Below are 24410 nucleotides of genomic sequence, written 5' to 3'. Positions count from 1 at the left end.
TTCACTTGGTGTTGACTCTTAACGTTGATGCTTTTGCTCTGAAGCTGCCCCTTGTTTTCAGGGAGAGATTGACCGTCCTTGAAGCTTCTTTTCAGAATAACATATACATGAAGGTGAAGCTGTGAATTTTCAGCCAAAACATGGCCTCGTTGTGGTTCCAATTATTATATCTATCATTATGTTCTGGCCGATATGCTCGTGGAGGGGGTTGATCCAGGTCTGTAGTCACCTGTATTAACACACTAAGAGATTTATTTAATATTTCATCCCTCGTTATTTGACACTCTTGAAATACATTTCTCTTTGTTGCTAATTTAAATATTTTTCCAATTCATCCTGTTCTGCTTCAGCTTTTGTGCATAATTCATAATAATCCCCCCCCCTTTTTTTTGCTCTTGACTCTCTGTTTTAGGCACTTTTCCCCCGCTGTCACACAGACTGCTTCTCCTAGCTCCTCCTTGGTTCCACCTCACACTCAGCTCCTCCCCTCTGAGTTGGGCCGTTTGCTCTTCCTCCTTCTGTCAGTCTGGCTCACTCCACTCTGAGAAACACTTCTCCTCTCCTAGAATGTGACACGATACCTGTCACATTCTATTCCACACACACACACACATCTGCGGAGATCTACTATGCCAATCCAACCTGCCTCTTTTTTCAGCTGCTATTTAACAACACAACATAACTCACTTTCCTGTGAGACAGGTCACAACATATGAGACTCTTAAAGTCCTTTTAATCTAAACAGTCACAGTCAATTTTACACTTTATGGTCAGCAGACATCAACTCCGCACTATTGTAGTGCTCACACACTATTGCAGAGCGCATCTCACTTTGCACACACCCAAACACACGGTTTTAGACGCAAGTTTCAACTTTAAGCCTAATTTACTAACCCAAAATTGACCCACACAGTCTTTAGGCACTACAGCGGGCTATCGCAGCTCGGAATCTAACCAGCAAAAGAACTTAGCCCCACTGTCAAGCAGACTGTCAACTGTAGGAAATTTTAACTTTTCTTTTTTATACACGCACACAGTCTAGAGGCACTAGAGCGGGCCAACGATCTTAGCTTGGGATCCATCCAGTGAAAGAACTCGGGCCTACTCTCATACATGCTGTCAACCGTGGCGAATTTAACTACTCAATTTCAATCGAGACGCAACCTTTCGCTCTTTCACATTCACACACGCAATCTAACGCCGCTGCATGGGCTCGCCGCTCCCCGCACGGAATCTGGCCAGCGGAGAAACTTTGGACTGCTCTTGTGTAGGCCGTCAACTGTGACGATGATACCTCACCTCGATTTAGCTGTTCGGGGGTCCACATCTGCCCAGGTTGCCACCCTAATTCCGGTCCCATGGGTTTCGCCTCACGTCCAAAGCAAGTGGAGCCACCACGCCTAAGGATAATTACTCTTACTCTTTTCAGTCACTATCCACAACAGCCAATTAGTTTTACTTGGCTTATTACACCCACAATTTAGTTGCTCTAACACACTGGGACAGATCACACATCATCTCTTTGTCTACTGCAGCAAATTGACTCTGAGAATTCCATCAACTAAGCGAACAGACAATTTAGATAAGCTCCAACATGCAAGCTTTGATTTTGACTTTGAACAGGTGGTGCTTACCTTTATTTTAAAATGAGAATGAGGGTCTCTGTTCGCTTTGCTGGTTGACCCCCCAAACCGCTTAATCTGTCTTTCTTAGCCTAGTATTGGAATCCCGGACGAGCCCCCAATTGTTAAATATCAACACTTCACCAAGTTCTTTTGACTCGTCATAGGCATCTGATGGAAGACAAAACACTGCTCAGTAGACAATTTCACACTTTTTTCTCTTACACAATTACTTCTAGAAGGGAGAGGTGTTCTGCATGACACAGTGCAGCAGACCTCAAAATGAGGGTGTACCCCTAACAGTTATTGCTAGCTCTCTCATTCGAGTCTAAACACCAGTGCTTCAGTAACTTTCCACTAGAAGATGGAGTCCTGTTATCGACTTTTTTTCCCCCAGGCAAGCATGGGTGAGAATCTACCCCCTAAGGACACGTAGTCTAATGCCTTTATTTTTCAGGGCTGTGTCCACTTAATACTACACTATATGGTTATATGGCATTTTAGTTAATCCAAAGCATAGAATTGAGGTACTTCAAATAATTTAATCTCAACAGTATTCAAGAGTTTAATCAGTTATTAAATAATATGTTATTACGGGCAATTTTTTGTAATGGGTGGTTAGAAAAACTGTGCGAAATTCCTATCAGATATGCCAGGGTTGCAGTTTAAAATTAAATGGAGTTTGTCAGATTTTGATTTTTTCGTGAAAAATATTTTGATTTAAGAATTATGAAAAAAAGACTTTACTGTTAAGTTTCACATATTTGCTTTCTCACAAGTGCAAGACATCTTCTGCTCTAAACTGGTTTTGTCTTTTTCCACTTTTCAGGTTGTCACGCACAGCTGCCTGGTGAGCAAAAAAAAGCATTGTTACAATTTACAAAATCATCAAGTTTCATTTTTGATGTTTGTTTTTTTTGTTTTTTTTACATATTTGATAACAAGACAGAAATGCCACCATCACTTACATTTTCTAATACAGCCCGTGACTTAGTGTGCAATCTTCTAAATCAAACCTTGCATTTTTCATGTAAATTTTTGGTGCTACGGTGTAATTTTAGTTTCCTTAAAAAATTATTCAGCGGAACTTAAGGCTAAGGATGTCTTTTTAGTAGAAAGAAACAAAGTATACAAAGTATTTTTCAGCAATATATGGGTTCAGAAAGTTTAAAAAAAGAAAGAAAACAGTTGCTATAGCCTACTGTATGTAATTTTTAGGATTTTTATGGTTTGCTTTTTCAGGTACATCCACAATCAGATTAACTGGATCTGGATCGACTCGATGCTCTGGCAGAGTTGAAATCTTTTACAATAACACCTGGGGAACAGTTTCTGATTATAACTGGGACTTAAAGGATGCTGAGGTGGTTTGCAGACAGTTAGACTGTGGGTCGGCACTGGAAGTTCCTCAATCAGTTCAATTTGGTGCAGGAACTGGACAGATTTGGCTCAGTGGTGTGAGCTGTTCAGGAAATGAAAGTTCTCTAACTGAATGTCAACACTCTGGATGGGGAAACTACTACAACTACTATGGACATTCTTATGATGTTGGTGTCATCTGTTCAGGTGACAAAACTTTTTTATATGGAACATACTGCATAGGGGTGGGTTGTTAAAAATCAGAGAAATGTAAACTTTTGAAAAATATGCCAAAGTGCAAAACGTTCAGCTGTGTCTCTAATAAACCTCTGTAAAATTCCTCTGCTTCACTTCAGCAGCATCAGGTAATGTTCATATGTTTATTTGTGGTATTCTTCCGTTTTTGACCTACTGCAGAGTATTTTTACAGGTTATCTGCTATTAAAAGCCAAGCCAAATCCCAATCATGCTTTTCTGTGTTTTAGCTGCAGTCACTTTGACACAAAAGCATCTTGTCATGGTGAGCTGTGTGACAGGCAGAGGTTTGACCGACGCAAAGGACTCAGACAAGGAATATTTAACTTGAAGGCGGCAGTTTTTATTCACTGGCAGAAAACAAACTTAGAAATACAATACACGAGCACAAGAATTAAAAGCTAAATTCAAACTAGGAAGGATGATCAAAACTGGGATTTCATGATGTGGCATGACATAACCTGACAAAATATGACGACTGAGGAACGACAGGGAAAAACACAGGGCTGGTGTAATAAGGGAATCAGAGATAGGAGGGAATCATAGCTGGGATAACAGAATTCCAGAACTGAAACCATAAACAATGGAGAAGGACTACCTAAGCAAAAAAGGACACTCAGACAAAGTACCAAGATGCAGACTAGACACTACGATGTGGAAACAGGAACCTTAGGAACAGGTTTCATAAAAGGTAGGCAATCATCAACAAACACACATAGATTACTTAATTTAATAGACTACTCATACAGTAAAAACATTTTAACCACAATATTATCTCTAGATGAAGAAAGCGTTTGACAGGGTTAACTGGAATTTTTTATTTGCAACTTTAAACAAATTTGGCTTTGGAAACTCTTTCATAAACTGGCTAAGAATATATAATTCCCCAACAGCTCGTGTTAGAAGAAATGACCAGATATCCTCCAGCTCCTGTCTCCTGAGGGGCACCCGAAAGGGGTGCCCACTCTCCCCTTCACTTTTTGCAATTTTTATCGAACCACTAGCAGCAGCACTTAGACAAGCTACAACAATTAAGGGCATAAAATGTAAGAACGTAGAACATAAAATCAGTCTCTATGCGGATGATGTGTTGCTTTTTCTCCAAAGCTCACAAACCAACCTTTCTGAGGTAATTACTCTAATAAACTGGTTTTCAAGATCAAAATCTACAGTTCTTCTGTAGATTTTAACTGCTCCTTCCATAATTCTTCTTCTGCCCCACTACAATCTGGAAATATTAAATATTTAGGTATTAATGTCTCTCCTAAGCTTTCAGACTTAACTAAATTAAACCACATCCCACTTCTAAAGAAAGTAGAAGGTGATCTGACTAGATGGAAATCTCTACCCATATCACTCATGGGAAGGGTCGCCACTATAAAAATGATGGTCTTGCCAAAAATAAATTACTTATTTTCAATGATCCCCAACAAGCCATCACAAGATTGATTCAGATCTCTGGATTCGTATATTTCTAAATTCCTTTAGAAACATAAACCCCCGCGTATCAGTTTAAAAACGCTACAAAGAACCAAGGATAAAGGAGGATTAGATGTGCCAAACTTTCAACAATACTTCTTAGCCAACAGGCTTCAGTTAATCTCAGGATGGTTAAAACATACCTTCTTAGATGAGCCCTGGCTAGAGGTTGAACAGGCACTATGCAATAATCTAGAGATTTCAGACCTACCATTTATCAGCTCAAACATCAAAAGACATGAATGCTTTAAAAGCGTCAGCATCAGCTCTTCTCTGACAGCATGGTGAGAGTTTCTAAAAATAACGGAGTCTTCATTAATCCCATGCAAATGTACACCTATCTGGAATAACCCTGACATATTACAAAACAATAATATGATTAATTTTCCAGAATGGAGTTGTAAAGGAATTAAATACTTGGAACATATATTAGAAGGAACAGACTTTATTCCATTTGACAGACTAGTTATACAATATGGGATCAACAAGAAAAGATTTTTAGAATATCAACAAATTAAATCCATAATAAAAAAGAAATTTAACCTCAGTCAAGTTGAATTACAAACACCACCAAGTGCGGTACATTTTATTACTCTTAAGTGCCCCCAAATTATTGTCTAAAATATACAGAACACTTTCTAAAATAGATGAATCAATATCTCTTCCTATTGCAAAGTGGGAAGCAGATTTATCAGTCAGCTTAGACCAAAACTTCTGGTCTCAGGTATGCTTAAAAACATTTAAATTGATTAGAAATCCCAGTCTGCAATTAATACAATACAAAATACTACATAGAGTGCACTATACAGGTCATCGGATGTTCCAGATGGGCTTTACATCTTCCAACAACTGCTCACACTGTCAAGGCAATACACCAGACAATTACATGCACGCTCTTTGGTTCTGTCCACCAGTGCAGAAGTTTTGGCGTGGGATATGTAAAGACTTATCAAAGTGTCTGAAATGTAAAATTCCAACCTCCCCTTTAGTGTGCTTGATGGGCAAATTGGATGATGTCACTACAGAAACTAATACAGCCCACATGTTTTTACTGCCCTATGCATTGCCAAGAAAACGGTCCTCATGAACTGGAAAAATAAAAATAATCTTAATTCTAGCCAATATAGAAACAATCTAATAGATCACATTAGTCTCGAGACAGCCTCTGCCACCACATTAGATCAATCCCTCTGGGCTCCTGTGATCGGCTCCATCACATAGCGGGGCTGGGGGGTTGTGGTTTGGTCCCGCCTTTGCCTGGAGGGCTTAACCTGGGGGTTGTGGTCATAACCTGGTTAGTGGCTCTGGTTGTGGCTCGGGAGGGACCGTGCTAACACCTGCTAATCTCTGGCAGCAGCACCATGCTCTCCTGTGTTTCAAATGCACTTTAGAACAACACGCAGCAACACTACACATGAGCGAGAGGAGGGAGGTTTGGGGTCTTCACACACCCCTATTCTCTGCTGGCCATCGGGGCAGGGGGGCTGGGAGGAGGTATTGGCCGTTCGTTTGGGATCTTGGGCCTCCCTGCTGCTGTGGAGCCTGGGGCGGTCTGCTTGCCTCCACCCCGGGGGAAAGGGTAACATCTCCTGGGTCTAGGTGCCGTTTCCCCCTCTGGGGGCGTGGATACCTGGACCTGGGGTATAGAGTATGTTTGGGGAGTGTGATTGTGTGTACATGTCCATTTATGTATATCCTTACATTGGGTGAGTGCTGAGTATTTGTATATGTGTGCATGAGGGTGGGAATGCATGTTTGTGTCTGTGTATGCCTGTTTGTCTGTGTCTATATGTCAGGTCGGATCTTAGACTCCACCTCTCTGGGAACTCCCAGGCCCTCCAAAGTGTGGAGGCCTATCTCCCCTCACCATACTCCCTGCCGGTGGCTGATGCCCTCAGGGGTTGGTGCGTTGGTGGTTCTTGGTGTCTGGGGCTGGGCGCTCAGGTATGTACCAGCTCACACCCGGTGGCTACTTGGCGGGGCCTGGCGACTGTTGCGTGGTCAGGCCTTTTCCGGGGCGTAGGGGGCCGTTGGGCCTCCGGCCTCTGGGCCTGAGGCTTGATTCACTTAGGCACAGCTGGCTGCCGGCAGAGCCGGCGGGCACGCCAGTGCAGCCCCCTCTGGTTTCTGCTCCGTGGCTACTGGGTGACCCCTCATCTTGGGCTCTCCTCAGCTCTTCCCAGGAGGGTGGCACGGATGCCCCTCCGGTGGTCCTCCTTGGGCTCTCGCACTCTGGGGTCTCTGGATGTCTGGAGCCTAGATCTCCTCCATGCCTGCTTCATGCCCTGGGGGGTGGGGCTATGGCTCTCTACACCCTTTAGCAGACCGTTACATGGGGAAACCTTTTGAATATGAGCGTGCTGATCCACACAGGTGTGCACTTGGGTGTTCACTGTTCATAGAGATAAACTACACCTTTCTTGACTGCTACTTCAAAGCACATTGTGTGCTGTCGGTCCTGCGTGCTGCACAACAGCATTCAATATTTAGTATTTACTGCTGTTTACACTTTACACACTACAAAGAAAAGAAAAAAGATAAAGGAAATCTAGGAACCTGAAGAACAGAGATGACACAAAACAGAAACCACAATCCAGGGATGTACCGTAACCAGAGAACCATAACTCCTAATAATAATCTGAACTGTCAGTTCACCAATAAACACAAAGCACTGGGTCCGTGACCCAGTACAGTGACACATCTGCTGTGGTGTTTACACCTCTTACGAATTTCCATGCTTGTCACCTTTATTTTTATACATAGATATAAAAATATAGTTATGTACATGATAATGATGATCATGATAATTATAATATTTCTGATTTTTCTGAGTCAAAATTGAATCGAATTGGTATTGAATAAATTATAGAAATCAATTGCGATACGAAGACCTAATACTGCACGTCACTGTGTTTTTGACTTTTATGCATCTATATTTTCTTTAAGGGATGTATATTGAAATATAGTTTGTGTTATATCTTTTTATATACAAGGTGTGATCAGATTAATTGGATCTGGATCGACTCGATGTTCTGGCAGGGTTGAAGTTTATCACAATAACAGCTGGGGAACAGTCTGTGATGATGGCTGGGGCTTAAATGATGCTGAGGTGGTTTGCAGACAGATAAACTGTGGGACAGCACTACAAGCTCCTCGATCGGCTTACTTTGGTGCAGGAACTGGACAGATTTGGCTTGATGATGTGACCTGTTCGGGAAATGAAAGTTCTCTGACTGACTGTCAACACAGTGGATTTGGATCAAACACATGTGAACATGGTCAGGATGCTGCTGTCATCTGTTCAGGTGTGAAAACTGCTGGATCAACATGATATTGCAAGATAGTCATTTTTGAGGTAAGGCTGTATTTAACTGCTTTTCATGTTCTTTGCCTTTTAGATCTGATCAGGTTGGCCGGTTCTGGATCGAGCCGATGTTCTGGCAGAGTTGAAATCTTTCACAATAACGTCTGGGGAACAGTCTCTGATTATAACTGGGACCTAAATGATGCTCAGGTGGTTTGCAGACAGTTAAACTGTGGGTCTGCACTACAAGCTCCTCGAACAGCTTACTTTGGTGCAGGAACTGGTCAGATTTGGCTCAGTGGTGTGAGCTGTTCAGGAAATGAAAGTTCTCTAACTGAATGTCAGCACTCTGGATGGGGAAACTACTACTACTACAACTACAATGGACATTATTCTGATGCTGGTGTCATCTGTTCAGGTGACATCACTTTTTGGCATAGAACACACTCCATGTTAATGTATTTTGTGTGATATATATCTTTGTTTTCTTTAAGGGACATATATTAAAACATCGTTTGTGTCACATGTTTTTCATTAAAAGGTCCAATCAGATTAACTGGATCTGGATCAAGTCGATGTTCTGGCAGAGTTGAAGTTTATCACAATAACAGCTGGGGAACAGTCTGTGATGATGGCTGGGACTTAAATGATGCTCAGGTGGTTTGCAGACAGATAAACTGTGGGTCTGCACTGGAAGTTCCTCATTCAGCTCACTTTGGTGCAGGAACTGGACAGATTTGGCTTGACAATGTGACCTGTTCAGGAAATGAAAGTTCTCTAACTGAGTGTCAGCACAGTGGATTTGGTTCAAACACATGTGAACATGGTCAGGATGCTGCTGTCATCTGTTCAGGTGAGATATTCTTTTGATGATCTGATGAATGTTAAACACTGTAAAAACAACCTTTTTTTTAGACTTCCGTCTTCCACTTATTAGTGTGTTTTATAATGAAATTCAGTGTGAACAGTCAAAGTCATCTGTGCAAGAACCAAACTGTTGAATATTTAAGCGGTAAAACGTTTGCATCTTTCTCTATAAACGCAGCTCAGATCCAGAGAGATGTATACATTACTTGTTAATAACTTACAAGATGACAGATTTCATTTTAAATACCTTAAAGGAACATTTTAATAGTTTCAAATGAACATTTATGAGCGGGACATGGAAGATCTTTTCAGAGGGAAAGTCAGCCTGTCATCTGTGTGTGTGTGTCTGTGCGTGAGTCTGTATGTGTGTGTTTAAGGGAGACCATACCCCTGAAAGATTTGATAAAGGCTGCAACTTGAAGTTTTGATCTTGAAGCAATTCAAACAAAGTCGCCTGCTTCAACTTTCTTAATGTGGATGTTCTGCAGTCCTCACAAACTCTGTCATAATACAAATTTGGGAGCTGAATGTCTTTGTAGGTCAGGAGTGAATCCATTGGACTTTTTATAGACTGTTTTATTAGTGTTAAAGCTGTGTGGACTGACAGAATTACACCTTTCAGTTTATCGTTCTGCTATAACTTGGAATCTATGGCTGGAAACTAAAAGTATTCTATTTTTGGTCCCCTTCATATCTTCTCTGTATTTTGTTTTCAGCTGTGTCCATCATTTTAACTGGATCTGGATCGACTCGATGTTCTGGAAGAGTTGAAGTTTACCACAATAACAGCTGGGGAACAGTCTGTGATGATGGCTGGGACTTAAATGATGCTGGAGTGGTTTGCAGACAGTTAAACTGTGGGTCGGCACTGGAAGTTCCTCAATCAGCTCACTTTGGTGCAGGAACTGGACAGATCTGGCTTGATCATGTGACCTGTTCAGGAAATGAACGTTCTCTAACTGAGTGTCAGCACAGTGGATTTGGATCAAACAGATGTGAACATGGTCAGGATGCTGCTGTCATCTGTTCAGGTGAGAAAACTGTCAGTTAGTCTGTTCATTTGTGTCTTCCATTAAGTCTTTTTTGATGTAAGGTTTTATTATAATGTTTTTCATGTTCTTTCCCTTTTAGATCTGATTAGATTAGCTGGTTCTGGATCATCTCGATGCTCTGGCAGAGTTGAAGTTTATCATGATAATGTCTGGGGAACAGTTTCTGATCATAACTGGGTCTTAAACGATGCTGAGGTGGTTTGCAGAGAGATAAACTGTGGGTCTGCACTACAAGCTACCCCATCATATAAGTTTGGTGCAGGAACTGGACAGGTCTGGCTCAGTGGTGTGAGCTGTTCAGGAAATGAAAGTTCTGTAACTGAATGTCAACACGCTGGATGGGGAAACTACTACAACAACTACTACAGTTTACATTCATATGATGTTGGTGTCATGTGTTCAGGTGACATGACTTCTTGATATGAAAAAACTGCATGTTAATGTATTTTTGAGTGTTATGCATCTGTATTTTCTTTAAGATATGTATTGAAATATAGTTTGTGTTATGTCTTTTACATAAAAGGTGTGATCAGATTAACTGGATCTGGATCGACTCGATGTTCTGGTAGGGTTGAAGTTTATCACAATAACAGCTGGGGAACGGTCTGTGATGATGGCTGGGGCTTAAATGATGCTCAGGTGGTTTGCCGACAGATAAACTGTGGGTCGGCACTGGAAGTTCCTCAATCAGCTCACTTTGGTGCAGGAACTGGACAGATTTGGCTTGACAATGTGACCTGTTCAGGAAGTGAAAGTTCTCTAACTGAGTGTCAGCACAGTGCATTTGGATCAAACAGATGTGAACATGGTCAGGATGCTGCTGTCATCTGTTCAGGTGAGAAAACTGTCAGTTAGACTGTTCATTTGTGTCTTCCATTAAGTCTTTTTTGATGTAAGGATTTATTATAATGTTTTTCATGTTCTTTCCCTTTTAGATCTGATTAGATTAGCTGGTTCTGGATCGAGCCGATGTTCTGGCAGAGTTGAAATCTTTCACAATAATGTCTGGGGAACAGTTTCTGATCATAACTGGGACCTAAATGATGCTGAGGTGGTTTGCAGACAGTTAAACTGTGGGTCTGCACTACAAGCTCCTCGATCAGCTTACTTTGGTGCAGGAACTGGACAGATCTGGCTCAGTGGTGTGAGCTGTTCAGGAAATGAAAGTTCTCTAACTGAATGTCAACACTCTGGATGGGGAAACTACTACTACTACTACTACTACTACTACTACTACAATGGACATTATTATGATGCTGGTGTCATCTGTTCAGGTGACATCACTTTTTGACATGGAACATACTGCATGTTAATGTATTTTTGTGTGATATGTATCTTTGTTTTCTTTAAGGGACATATATTAAAACATCGTTTGTGTCACATGTTTTTCATTAAAAGGTCCAATCAGATTAACTGGATCTGGATCAAGTCGATGTTCTGGCAGAGTTGAAGTTTATCACAATAACAGCTGGGGAACAGTCTGTGATGATGGCTGGGACTTAAATGATGCTGGGGTGGTTTGCAGACAGTTAAACTGTGGGTCGGCACTGGAAGTTCCTCAATCAGCTCACTTTGGTGCAGGAACTGGACAGATTTGGCTTGACAATGTGACCTGTTCAGGAAATGAAAGTTCTCTAACTGAGTGTCAGCACAGTGGATTTGGATCAAACAGATGTGAACATGGTCAGGATGCTGCTGTCATCTGTTCAGGTGAGATATTCTTTTGATGATCTGATGAATGTTAAACACTGTAAAAACAACCTTTTTTTTAGACTTCCGTCTTCCACTTATTAGTGTGTTTTATAATGAAATTCAGTGTGAACAGTCAAACTCACCTGTGCAAGAACCACACTGTAGAATATTTGAGTGGTAAAATGTTTGCATCTTTCTCTTTAGACGCAGCTCAGATCCAGAGAGCTATACATTACTTTTTAAATAACTTATAAGATTAGAGATTTCATTTAAATACCTTAAAGGAACATTTTAATAGTTTCAAATGAACATTTATGAGCGGGACGTGGAAGATATTTTCAGAGAGGGAAAGTCAGCCTGACATATGTGTGTGTGTGTGTGTGTTCCTGTATATCTATCTTTGTGAGGACCGACATCTTTATTCTACTACACTTGTGAGAACCAACAGTCACTTGTGAGAACACACAAACCGGTCCTCAAAAGTTTGAAGGCTTGTAAAGGCGTTCTTGATGCTCAAAATGTGGTTTTAGTGTCAGGGTTACAATTAGGTTATGGTTAGGTTTAGGGTAAGGGCTACGGTTAGGCCAGGGGTCGGCAACCCGCGGCTCCGGAGCCTCATGCGGCTCTTTAGTCTTTATTTTGCGGCTCTGGGTGGTTTGGGAAATTAAATTAGAAGTATTTAGCTGAAGTGTATTTTATTTGTGTTTAGTTCTTTTTTTAACTTGTAGTTCTAAATTGGAAGATTATTGTGATTTTGAAATATAAAAATAAAATTATATCTTATTATTTTTTTCATCGCTTAAAATAAGCGTCACACTCGCGGAAGCCAGTATACCCGCCGAAACGCTGTGCATTTATCGAGACTTTCAACCCCAGGTAGGCCAATTATGGATCTTCTGATCCTTATTATGTCGTTAGCTGTTCTCCACCGTGAACTATGTTAAAAACAAACACCGCTCATGCCTCACAGATGACAGCTTACAGTCCTGCGTGAAGATGAAAGTGACTTCATGCAGCCCCGATTTGCAGGCGCTGTGCGCAGAGGTTCGGGACCATAAGTCTTATTGTATACATATCACGGCAGACCCGACGATGTTTCCATCAACATGCTTTTCAGCATCTCTTTATCGACCGCTTTTCACACACGGTTGTTGTACGCATACAGCCGGCTGTAGCTTTTCAGCTCACAGCCCGACACACACCAAAGCAACAGCAGAGAGAGCACAGACTTTGAGGCGACGAGGCGTGACTGCGGGTGCCGCTCAGGTGAGTCCGACTCCCATGCAGCGGCACTGCAGACCACGCCCCGCCACACACATTAACCAGGTAAAATACATATTTAGGCAGAATTATGCAAATATCCATTTTTCATCTTTTAGCAGCATAGTTCTTTTTTTCCAATTATTTTTTAAAAGTCAGGTCAAGGCTCCAAAAGCCCAAAGGCGATATAAGGGTGGCGGCTCACAACAGTTTTTGTTTGCTACATGGATCATTTTAGTTCAGCTGGGTGTCTTTCCATTTGTTATATTTCTTTAAGAGTTCAAAATGTGTTAATTACATAAATAAAATGTAATTTTTTCATTAGCACTTCATGGATTTCATAAGTAACACACCTTAGTTGCTCTGTGGATTCTTTTAAAAAGCAGTTTAACTTTTCTGTTCAAACAAGCCTTTTGTTGATCTACGTATTTTATATTCTTTACATTATTTACATTTGATCTTTTACATTGTGTATAATGTCTATTGATTGTATTGTTTATTTTAATATTTGTGTACAGCGCTTTGTGACTGCCTGTCTGTGAAAAGCGCTTAATAAATAAACTTTACTTACTTACTTTAGTTGTTCACACAAAGCATAAAGGTAAAAAAAAACCCAATATATACAGTGTTATCTTCATTTTAGATGTCAAAAAGTATTTGCGGCTCCCAGTGTTTTCTTTTGCGTGAAAACTGGGTCCAAGTGGCTCTTTGGGTGTTAAAGGTTGCTGACCCCTGGGCAAGGGAAAGCATTATGTCAATGAAGGTCCTCACTAAGATTGCTGACCGGGCTTGTGTGTGTGTGTGTGTGTGTGTGTGTGTGTGTGTGTGTGTGTGTGTGTGTGTGTGTGTGTGTGTGTGCGTGAGTGTGTGTCTGTGTGTGAGTGTGTGTGTGCGTGTTCAAGGGAGACCATACCCCTGAAAGATTTGATAAAGTCTGCAACTTGAAGTTTTCTTAGTTCTTTTCAGGTCTTGTAATTGAAACAATTCAAACAAAGTCGCCTGCTTCAACTTTCTTAATGTGGATGTTCTGCAGTCCTCACAAACTCTGTCATAATACAAATTTGGGAGCTGAATGTCTTTGTAGATCAGGAGTGAATCCATTGGACTTTTTATAGACTGTTTTATTAGTGTTAAAGCTGTGTGGACTGACAGTATTACACCTTTCAGTTTACCGTTCTGCTATAACTTGGAATCTATGGCTGGAATCTTAAAGTATTCTATGTTTGGTTCCCTTTATATAATCTCTGTGTTTTGTTTTCAGCTGTGTCCATCATTTTAACTGGATCTGGATCGACTCGATGTTCTGGAAGAGTTGAAGTTTATCACAATAACAGCTGGGGAACAGTCTGTGATGATGGCTGGGACTTAAATGATGCTCAGGTGGTTTGCAGACAGTTAAACTGTGGGTCGGCACTGGAAGTTCCTCAATCAGCTCACTTTGGTGCAGGAACTGGACAGATTTGGCTTGATCATGTGACCTGTTCAGGAAGTGAAAGTTCTCTAACTGAGTGTCAGCACAGTGGATTTGGATCAAACAGATGTGAACATGGTCAGGATGCTGCTGTCATCTGTTCAGGTGTGAAAACTGCTGGATCAACATGATATTGCAAGATAGTCTTTTTTGAGGTAAGGCTGTATTTAACTTTTTTTCATGTTCTTTGCCTTTTAGATCTGATCAGGTTGGCTGGTTCTGGATCGAGCCGATGTTCTGGCAGAGTTGAAGTTTATCATGATAATGTCTGGGGAACAGTCTCTGATTATAACTGGGACTTAAATGATGCCGAGGTGGTTTGCAGACAGTTAAACTGTGGGTCTGCACTACAAGCTCCTCGATCAGCTTACTTTGGTGCAGGAACTGGACAGATCTGGCTCAGTGGTGTGAGCTGTTCAGGAAATGAAAGTTCTCTAACTGAATGTCAACACCCTGGATGGGGAAACCCCTACTACTACTACTACTACTACTACTACTACAATGGACATTATTCTGATGCTGGTGTCATCTGTTCAGGTGACATCACTTTTTGGCATGGAACACACTGCATGTTAATGTATTTTTGTGTGATATGTATCTTTGTTTTCTTTAAGAGACATATATTAAAACATCGTTTGTGTCACATGTTTTTCATTAAAAGGTCCAATCAGATTAACTGGATCTGGATCAAGTCGGTGTTCTGGCAGAGTTGAAGTTTATCACAATAACAGCTGGGGAACAGTCTGTGATGATGGCTGGGACTTAAATGATGCTGGGGTGGTTTGCAGACAGTTAAACTGTGGGTCGGCACTGGAAGTTCCTCAATCAGCTCACTTTGGTGCAGGAACTGGACAGATTTGGCTTGACAATGTGACCTGTTCAGGAAATGAAAGTTCTCTAACTGAGTGTCAACACAGTGGATTTGGATCAAACAGATGTGAACATGGTCAGGATGCTGCTGTCATCTGTTCAGGTGAGATATTCTTTTGATCATCAGATGAATGTTAAACACTGTAAAAACAACCTTTTTTTTAGACTTCCATCTTCCACTTGTTAGTGTGTTTTATAATGAAATTCAGTGTGAACAGTCAAAGTCATCTGTGCAAGAACCACACTGTAGAATATTTGAGTGGTAAAATGTTTGCATCTTTCTCTTTAAACGCAGCTCAGATCCAGAGAGCTATACATTACTTTTTAAATAACTTATAAGATTAGAGATTTCATTTAAATACCTTAAAGGAACATTTTAATAGTTTAAAATTAACATTTATGAGCGGGACATGGAAGATAATTTCAGAGAGGGAAAGTCAGCCTGACATCTGTATGTGTGTGTAAGTGTGTGTGTGCATGTTCAAGGGAGACCATACCCCTGAAAGATTTGATAAAGTCTGCAACTTGAAGTTTTCTTAGTCCTTTTCAGGTCTTGTAATTGAAACAATTCAAACAAAGTCGCCTGCTTTAACTTTCTTAATGTGGATGTTCTGCAGTCCTCACAAACTCTGTCTTAATTCAAATTTGGGAGCTGGATGTCTTTGTAGGTCAGGAGTGAATCCATTGGACTTTTTATAGACTGTTTTATTAGGGTTCAATCTGTGTGGACTGACAGTATTACACCTTTCAGTTTACCGTTCTGCTATAACTTGGAATCTATGGCTGGAAACTTAAAGTATTCTTTGTTTGGTTCCCTTTATATAATCTCTGTATTTTGTTTTCAGCTGTGTCCATCATTTTAACTGGATCTGGATCGACTCGATGTTCTGGAAGAGTTGAAGTTTATCACAATAACAGCTGGGGAACAGTCTGTGATGATGGCTGGGACTTAAATGATGCTCAGGTGGTTTGCAGACAGTTAAACTGTGGGTCGGCACTGGAAGTTCCTCATTCAGCTCACTTTGGTGCAGGAACTGGACAGATCTGGCTTGACAATGTGACCTGTTCAGGAAGTGAAAGTTCTCTAACTGAGTGTCAACACAGTGGATTTGGATCAAACAGCTGTGTACGTGGTCAGGATGCTGCTGTCATCTGTTCAGGTGAGAAAACATTCAGTTAGTCTGTTCATTTGTGTCTTCCATTAAGTCTTTTTTGATGTAAGGATTTATTATAATGTTTTTCATGTTCTTTCCCTTTTAGATCTGATTAGATTAGCTGGTTCTGGATCATCTCGATGCTCTGGCAGAGTTGAAGTTTATCATGATAATGTCTGGGGAACAGTTTCTGATCATAACTGGGTCTTAAATGATGCTGAGGTGGTTTGCAGAGAGATAAACTGTGGGTCTGCACTACAAGCTACCCCATCATATAAGTTTGGTGCAGGAACTGGACAGGTCTGGCTCAGTGGTGTGAGCTGTTCAGGAAATGAAAGTTCTGTAACTGAATGTCAACACTCTGGATGGGGAAACTACTACACCTACTACTACAGTTTACATTCATATGATGTTGGTGTCATGTGTTCAGGTGACATGACTTCCTGATATGAAAAAAACTGCATGTTAATGTATTTTTGAGTGTTATGCATCTGTATTTTCTTTAAGATATGTATTGAAATATAGTTTGTGTTATGTCTTTTACATAAAAGGTGTGATCAGATTAACTGGATCTGGATCGACTCGATGTTCTGGCAGAGTTGAAGTTTATCACAGTAACAGCTGGGGAACAGTCTGTAATGATGGCTGGGACTTAAATGATGCTCAGGTGGTTTGCAGACAGATAAACTGTGGGTCGGCACTGGAAGTTCCTCAATCAGCTCACTTTGGTGCAGGAACTGGACAGATTTGGCTTGATGATGTCACCTGTTCAGGAAATGAAAGTTCTCTAACTGAGTGTCAGCACAGTGGATTTGGATCAAACAGATGTGAACATGGTCAGGATGCTGCTGTCATCTGTTCAGGTGTGAAAACTACTGGATCAACATGATATTGCAAGATAGTCATTTTTGAGGTAAGGCTGTATTTAACTGTTTTTCATGTTCTTTGCCTTTTAGATCTGATCAGGTTGGCCGGTTCTGGATCGAGCCGATGTTCTGGCAGAGTTGAAATCTTTCACAATAACGTCTGGGGAACAGTCTCTGATTATAACTGGGACCTAAATGATGCCGAGGTGGTTTGCAGACAGTTAAACTGTGGGTCTGCACTACAAGCTCCTCGAACAGCTTACTTTGGTGCAGGAACTGGACAGATCTGGCTCAGTGGTGTGAGCTGTTCAGGAAATGAAAGTTCTCTAACTGAATGTCAACACTCTGGATGGGGAAACTACTACTACTACTACTACAATGGACATTATTCTGATGCTGGTGTCATCTGTTCAGGTGACATCACTTTTTGACATGGAACATACTGCATGTTAATGTATTTTTGTGTGATATGTATCTTTGTTTTCTTTAAGGGACATATATTAAAACATCGTTTGTGTCACATGTTTTTCATTAAAAGGTCCAATCAGATTAACTGGATCTGGATCAAGTCGATGTTCTGGCAGAGTTGAAGTTTATCACAATAACAGCTGGGGAACAGTCTGTGATGATGGCTGGGACTTAAATGATGCTGGGGTGGTTTGCAGACAGATAAACTGTGGGTCGGCACTGGAAGTTCCTCAATCAGCTCACTTTGGTGCAGGAACTGGACAGATTTGGCTTGACAATGTGACCTGTTCAGGAAATGAAAGTTCTCTAACTGAGTGTCAGCACAGTGGATTTGGATCAAACACATGTGAACATGGTCAGGATGCTGCTGTCATCTGTTCAGGTGAGATATTCTTTTGATCATCTGATGAATGTTAATCACTGTAAAAAATAACCTTTTTTTTTAGACTTCCGTCTTCCACTTATTAGTGTGTTTCATAATGAAATTCAGTGTGAACAGTCAAACTCACCTGTGCAAGAACCACACTGTAGAATATTTGAGTGGTAAAATGTTTGCATCTTTCTCTTTAAACGCAGCTCAGATCCAGAGAGCTATACATTACTTTTTAAATAACTTATAAGATTAGAGATTTCATTTAAATACCTTAAAGGAACATTTTAATAGTTTCAAATGAACATTTATGAGCGGGACGTGGAAGATATTTTCAGAGAGGGAAAGTCAGCCTGACATATGTGTGTGTGTGTTCCTGTATATCTATCTTTGTGAGGACCGACATCTTCATTCTACTACACTTGTGAGAACCAACAGTCACTTGTGAGGACACACAAACCGGTCCTCAAAAGTTTGAAGGCTTGTAAAGGCGTTCTTGATGCTCAAAATGTGGTTTTAGTGTCAGGGTTACAATTAGGTTATGGTTAGGTTTAGGGTAAGGGCTACGGTTAGGCCAGGGGTCGGCAACCCGTGGCTCCGGAGCCTCATGCGGCTCTTTAGTCTTGATTTTGCGGCTCCGGGTGGTTTGGGAAATTAAATTAGTGTCACGGCGAGTGAGGTGAGCCGTGTGGAGGAAATGAAGGAGGATCCAAGTGCAGGCAGTCGTGAAGGTGTAAAGGTGGTTTATTGAACATGAAAGTAAATACAAACGGCAAATGGAGCTGGAACTAAACTATACTGGGAAACAACTAAACTACAAAGCACAAACCTGAATGAGAACGAGCAGAGGAGAATGACGATGGACAGCAGGGAGAGCACACGGATGTGACATGGTAGATACACAGATGACACAGGGTGGAATACACAGACGGACCAGCAACAACAATGACGGAAGACATGACTTAAATACACAGAGAACCACAGGGGAATTACACACAGGTGGTGGACACAGCTGGGAATAATCAACAAGACGAGACAAAGGTAAAACTGAACACACTCACATGAGACCCAGACCTTCACAATAAAACAGGAAATGAGAACACCACACCAAGACGCAGACCTGACACTGAGAGACAGACAGGAAATGACATATGAAACTAAACTCACATCGTAAACCCAGATAAACAGAAACATGGAACTCTAATAATAGAAATCATAATCATCACCATAACACGACGAGAACAAGAACACAATCCCTGATGAAAACTTAAATCAAAACACAATAAACTCAAAATACTGGGTCCAACGGACCCAGAACCGTGACAATTAGAAGTATTTAGCTGAAGTGTATTTTATTTGTGTTTAGTTCTTTTTTTAACTTGTAGTTCTAAATTGGAAGATTATTGTGATTTTGAAATATAAAAATAAAATTATATCTTATTATTTTTTTCATCGCTCAAAATAAGCGTCACACTCGCGGAAGCCAGTATACCCGCCGAAACGCTGTGCATTTATCGAGACTTTCAACCCCAGGTAGGCCAATTATGGATCTTCTGATCCTTATTATGTCGTTAGCTGTTCTCCACCGTGAACTATGTTAAAAACAAACACCGCTCATGCCTCACAGATGACAGCTTACAGTCCTGCGTGAAGATGAAAGTGACTTCATGCAGCCCCGATTTGCAGGCGCTGTGCGCAGAGGTTCGGGACCATAAGTCTTATTGTATACATATCACGGCAGACCCGACGATGTTTCCATCAACATGCTTTTCAGCATCTCTTTATCGACCGCTTTTCACACACGGTTGTTGTACGCATACAGCCGGCTGTAGCTTTTCAGCTCACAGCCCGACACACACCAAAGCAACAGCAGAGAGAGCACAGACTTTGAGGCGACGAGGCGTGACTGCGGGTGCCGCTCAGGTGAGTCCGACTCCCATGCAGCGGCACTGCAGACCACGCCCCGCCACACACATTAACCAGGTAAAATACATATTTAGGCAGAATTATGCAAATATCCATTTTTCATCTTTTAGCAGCATAGTTCTTTTTTTCCAATTATTTTTTAAAAGTCAGGTCAAGGCTCCAAAAGCCCAAAGGCGATATAAGGGTGGCGGCTCACAACAGTTTTTGTTTGCTACATGGATCATTTTAGTTCAGCTGGGTGTCTTTCCTTTTGTTATATTTCTTTAAGAGTTCAAAATGTGTTATTTACATAAATAAAATGTAATTTTTTCATTAGCACTTCATGGATTTCATAAGTAACGCACCTTAGTTGCTCTGTGGATTCTTTTAAAAAGCAGTTTAACTTTTCTGTTCAAACAAGCCTTTTGTTGATCTACGTATTTTATATTCTTTACATTATTTACATTTGATCTTTTACATTGTGTATAATGTCTATTGATTGTATTGTTTATTTTAATATTTGTGTACAGCGCTTTGTGACTGCCTGTCTGTGAAAAGCGCTTAATAAATAAACTTTACTTACTTACTTTAGTTGTTCACACAAAGCATAAAGGTAAAAAAAAAACAATATATACAGTGTTATCTTCATTTTAGATGTCAAAAAGTATTTGCGGCTCCCAGTGTTTTCTTTTGCGTGAAAACTGGGTCCAAGTGGCTCTTTGGGTGTTAAAGGTTGCTGACCCCTGGGCAAGGGAAAGCATTATGTCAATGAAGGTCCTCACTAAGATTGCTGACCGGGCTTGTGTGTGTGTGTGTGTGTGTGTGTGTGTGTGTGTGTGTGTGTGTGCGTGTTCAAGGGAGACCATACCCCTGAAAGATTTGATAAAGTCTGCAACTTGAAGTTTTCTTAGTTCTTTTCAGGTCTTGTAATTGAAACAATTCAAACAAAGTCGCCTGCTTCAACTTTCTTAATGTGGATGTTCTGCAGTCCTCACAAACTCTGTCATAATACAAATTTGGGAGCTGAATGTCTTTGTAGGTCAGGAGTGAATCCATTGGACATTTTATAGACTGTTTTATTAGTGTTAAAGCTGTGTGGACTGACAGTATTACACCTTTCAGTTTACCGTTCTGCTATAACTTGGAATCTATGGCTGGAATCTTAAAGTATTCTATGTTTGGTTCCCTTCATATCTTCTCTGTGTTTTGTTTTCAGCTGTGTCCATCATTTTAACTGGATCTGGATCGACTCGATGTTCTGGAAGAGTTGAAGTTTATCACAATAACAGCTGGGGAACAGTCTGTGATGATGGCTGGGACTTAAATGATGCTCAGGTGGTTTGCAGACAGTTAAACTGTGGGTCGGCACTGGAAGTTCCTCATTCAGCTCACTTTGGTGCAGGAACTGGACAGATCTGGCTTGATCATGTGACCTGTTCAGGAAATGAAAGTTCTTTGACTGAGTGTCAGCACAGTGGATTTGGATCAAACAGCTGTGGACATGGTCAGGATGCTGCTGTCATCTGTTCAGGTGTGAAAACTGCTGGATCAACATGGTATTGCAAGATAGTCTTTTTTGAGGTAAGGCTGTATTTAACTGTTTTTCATGTTCTTTGCCTTTTAGATGTGATCAGGTTGGCTGGTTCTGGATCGAGCCGATGTTCTGGCAGAGTTGAAGTTTATCATGATAATGTCTGGGGAACAGTCTCTGATTATAACTGGGACTTAAATGATGCCGAGGTGGTTTGCAGACAGTTAAACTGTGGGTCTGCACTACAAGCTCCTCGATCAGCTTACTTTGGTGCAGGAACTGGACAGATCTGGCTCAGTGGTGTGAGCTGTTCAGGAAGTGAAAGTTCTCTAACTGAATGTCAACACTCTGGATGGGGAAACTACTACTACTACTACTACTACTACTACTACAACTACTACAATATACATTATTATGATGCTGGTGTCATCTGTTCAGGTGACATCACTTTTTGGCATGGAACATACTGCATGTTAATGTATTTTTGTGTGATATGTATCTTTGCTTTCTTTAAGAGACATATATTAAAACATCGTTTGTGTCACGTGTTTTTCATTAAAAGGTCCAATCAGATTAACTGGATCTGGATCAACTCGATGTTCTGGCAGAGTTGAAGTTTATCACAATAACAGCTGGGGAACAGTCTGTAATGATGGCTGGGACTTAAATGATGCTGGGGTGGTTTGCAGACAGTTAAACTGTGGGTCGGCACTGGAAGTTCCTCGATCAGCTCACTTTGGTGCAGGAACTGGACAGATCTGGCTTGATCATGTGACCTGTTCAGGAAATGAAAGTTCTCTAACTGAGTGTCAGCACAGTGGATTTGGATCAAACAGATGTGAACATGGTCAGGATGCTGCTGTCATCTGTTCAGGTGAGATATTCTTTTGATGATCTGATGAATGTTAAACACTGTAAAAACAACCTTTTTTTTAGACTTCCATCTTCCACTTGTTAGTGTGTTTTATAATGAAATTCAGTGTGAACAGTCAAACTCACCTGTGCAAGAACCACACTGTAGAATATTTGAGTGGTAAAATGTTTGCATCTTTCTCTTTAAACGCAGCTCAGATCCAGAGAGCTATACATTACTTTTTAAATAACTTATAAGATTAGAGATTTCATTTAAATACCTTAAAGGAACATTTTAATAGTTTCAAATGAACATTTATGAGCGGGACATGGAAGATATTTTCAGAGAGGGAAAGTCAGCCTGACATATTTGTGTGTATGTACCTGTATATCTCTCTTTGTGAGGACCGACATCTTTATTCTACTACACTTGTGAGAACCAACAGTCACTTGTGAGGACACACAAACCGGTCCTCAAAAGTTTGAAGGCTTGTAAAGGCATTCTTGATGCTCAAAATGTGGTTTTAGTGTCAGGGTTACAATTAGGTTATGGTTAGGTTTAGGGTAAGGGCTACGGTTAGGCCAGGGGTCGGCAACCCGTGGCTCCGGAGCCGCATGCGGCTCTTTAGTCTTGATTTTGCGGCTCTGGGTGGTTTGGGAGAATAAATTAGAAGTATTTAGCTGAAGTGTATTTTATTTGTGTTTAGTTCTTTTTTTAACTTGTAGTTCTAAATTGGAAGATTATTGTGATTTTGAAATATAAAAATAAAATTATATCTTATTATTTTTTTCATCGCTCAAAATAAGCGTCACACTCGCGGAAGCCGGTATACCCGCCGAAACGCTGTGCATTTATCGAGACTTTCGACCCCAGGTAGGCCAATTATGGATCTTCTGATCCTTATTATGTCGTTAGCTGTTCTCCACCGTGAGCTATGTTAAAAACAAACACCGCTCATGCCTCACAGATGACAGCTTACAGTCCTGCGTGAAGATGAAAGTGACTTCATGCAGCCCCGATTTGCAGGCGCTGTGCGCAGAGGTTCGGGACCATAAGTCTTATTGTATACATATCACGGCAGACCCGACGATGTTTCCATCAACATGCTTTTCAGCATCTCTTTATCGACCGCTTTTCACACACGGTTGTTGTACGCATACAGCCAGCTGTAGCTTTTCAGCTCACAGCCCGACACACACCAAAGCAACAGCAGAGAGAGCACAGACTTTGAGGCGACGAGGCGTGACTGCGGGTGCCGCTCAGGTGAGTCCGACTCCCATGCAGCGGCACTGCAGACCACGCCCCGCCACACACATTAACCAGGTAAAATACATATTTAGGCAGAATTATGCAAATATCTATTTTTCATCTTTTAGCAGCATAGTTCTTTTTTTCCAATTATTTTTTAAAAGTCAGGTCAAGGCTCCAAAAGCCCAAAGGCGATATAAGGGTGGCGGCTCACAACAGTTTTTGTTTGCTACATGGATCATTTTAGTTCAGCTGGGTGTCTTTCCATTTGTTATATTTCTTTAAGAATTCAAAATGTGTTAATTACATAAATAAAATGTAATTTTCTCTGTAGCACTTCATGGATTTCATAAGCAACTGTTAAGGTCCACATAATTGAGGAAGGAGAGTACAAACAACCATGGTCCAGAAGATCTTGGTCAAACAATTGATTTTAATGAATTCACGCGTGGGAAGACCCCTCATACGTCACAGACAGAATATATACACACGTCAAATCAAAACCACAATGACTTTTAACACGGTTTAAAAGAACGTTGTCTTCTATCTTCATGGCCGGTACTTCCTGTCACTGCCGGATGCTCGCTTATCATCTTGACACATCAGCAGCAGTTCTGCGACAAACTGCTCTTTTTGCAACCCCAAGCAAAACATGATTAAACTTCCACCTATAAATGATTCTCTTTAACTAAGTGTGTGTGTGTGTCTATGTCGTCCTCAAATGCTCTCTCAATTCACCCGTTGCACTTCTGACCTTTTACCAGACCAGAGTCTCATCCTTATG

General features: G+C 40.9%; 1 pseudogene; it reads left to right on the top strand.

The window, feature by feature from the left end:
• The first annotated feature begins 2025 nt into the window (after positions 1-2025).
• LOC146636010 (uncharacterized) overlaps positions 2026-24410 on the top strand; it is a 53635-nt pseudogene continuing 31250 nt past the window's right edge.

The sequence above is a fragment of the Diplotaxodon limnothrissa genome, linkage group LG3, assembly GCF_057381915.1.
Source record: "Diplotaxodon limnothrissa isolate DT_005_m linkage group LG3, D_limnothrissa_male_GT1.1, whole genome shotgun sequence".
NCBI lineage: Eukaryota > Metazoa > Chordata > Actinopteri > Cichliformes > Cichlidae > Diplotaxodon > Diplotaxodon limnothrissa.
Note: the sequence above shows the minus strand (reverse complement) of the source record. Positions and strands in the feature narration are given on the sequence as shown.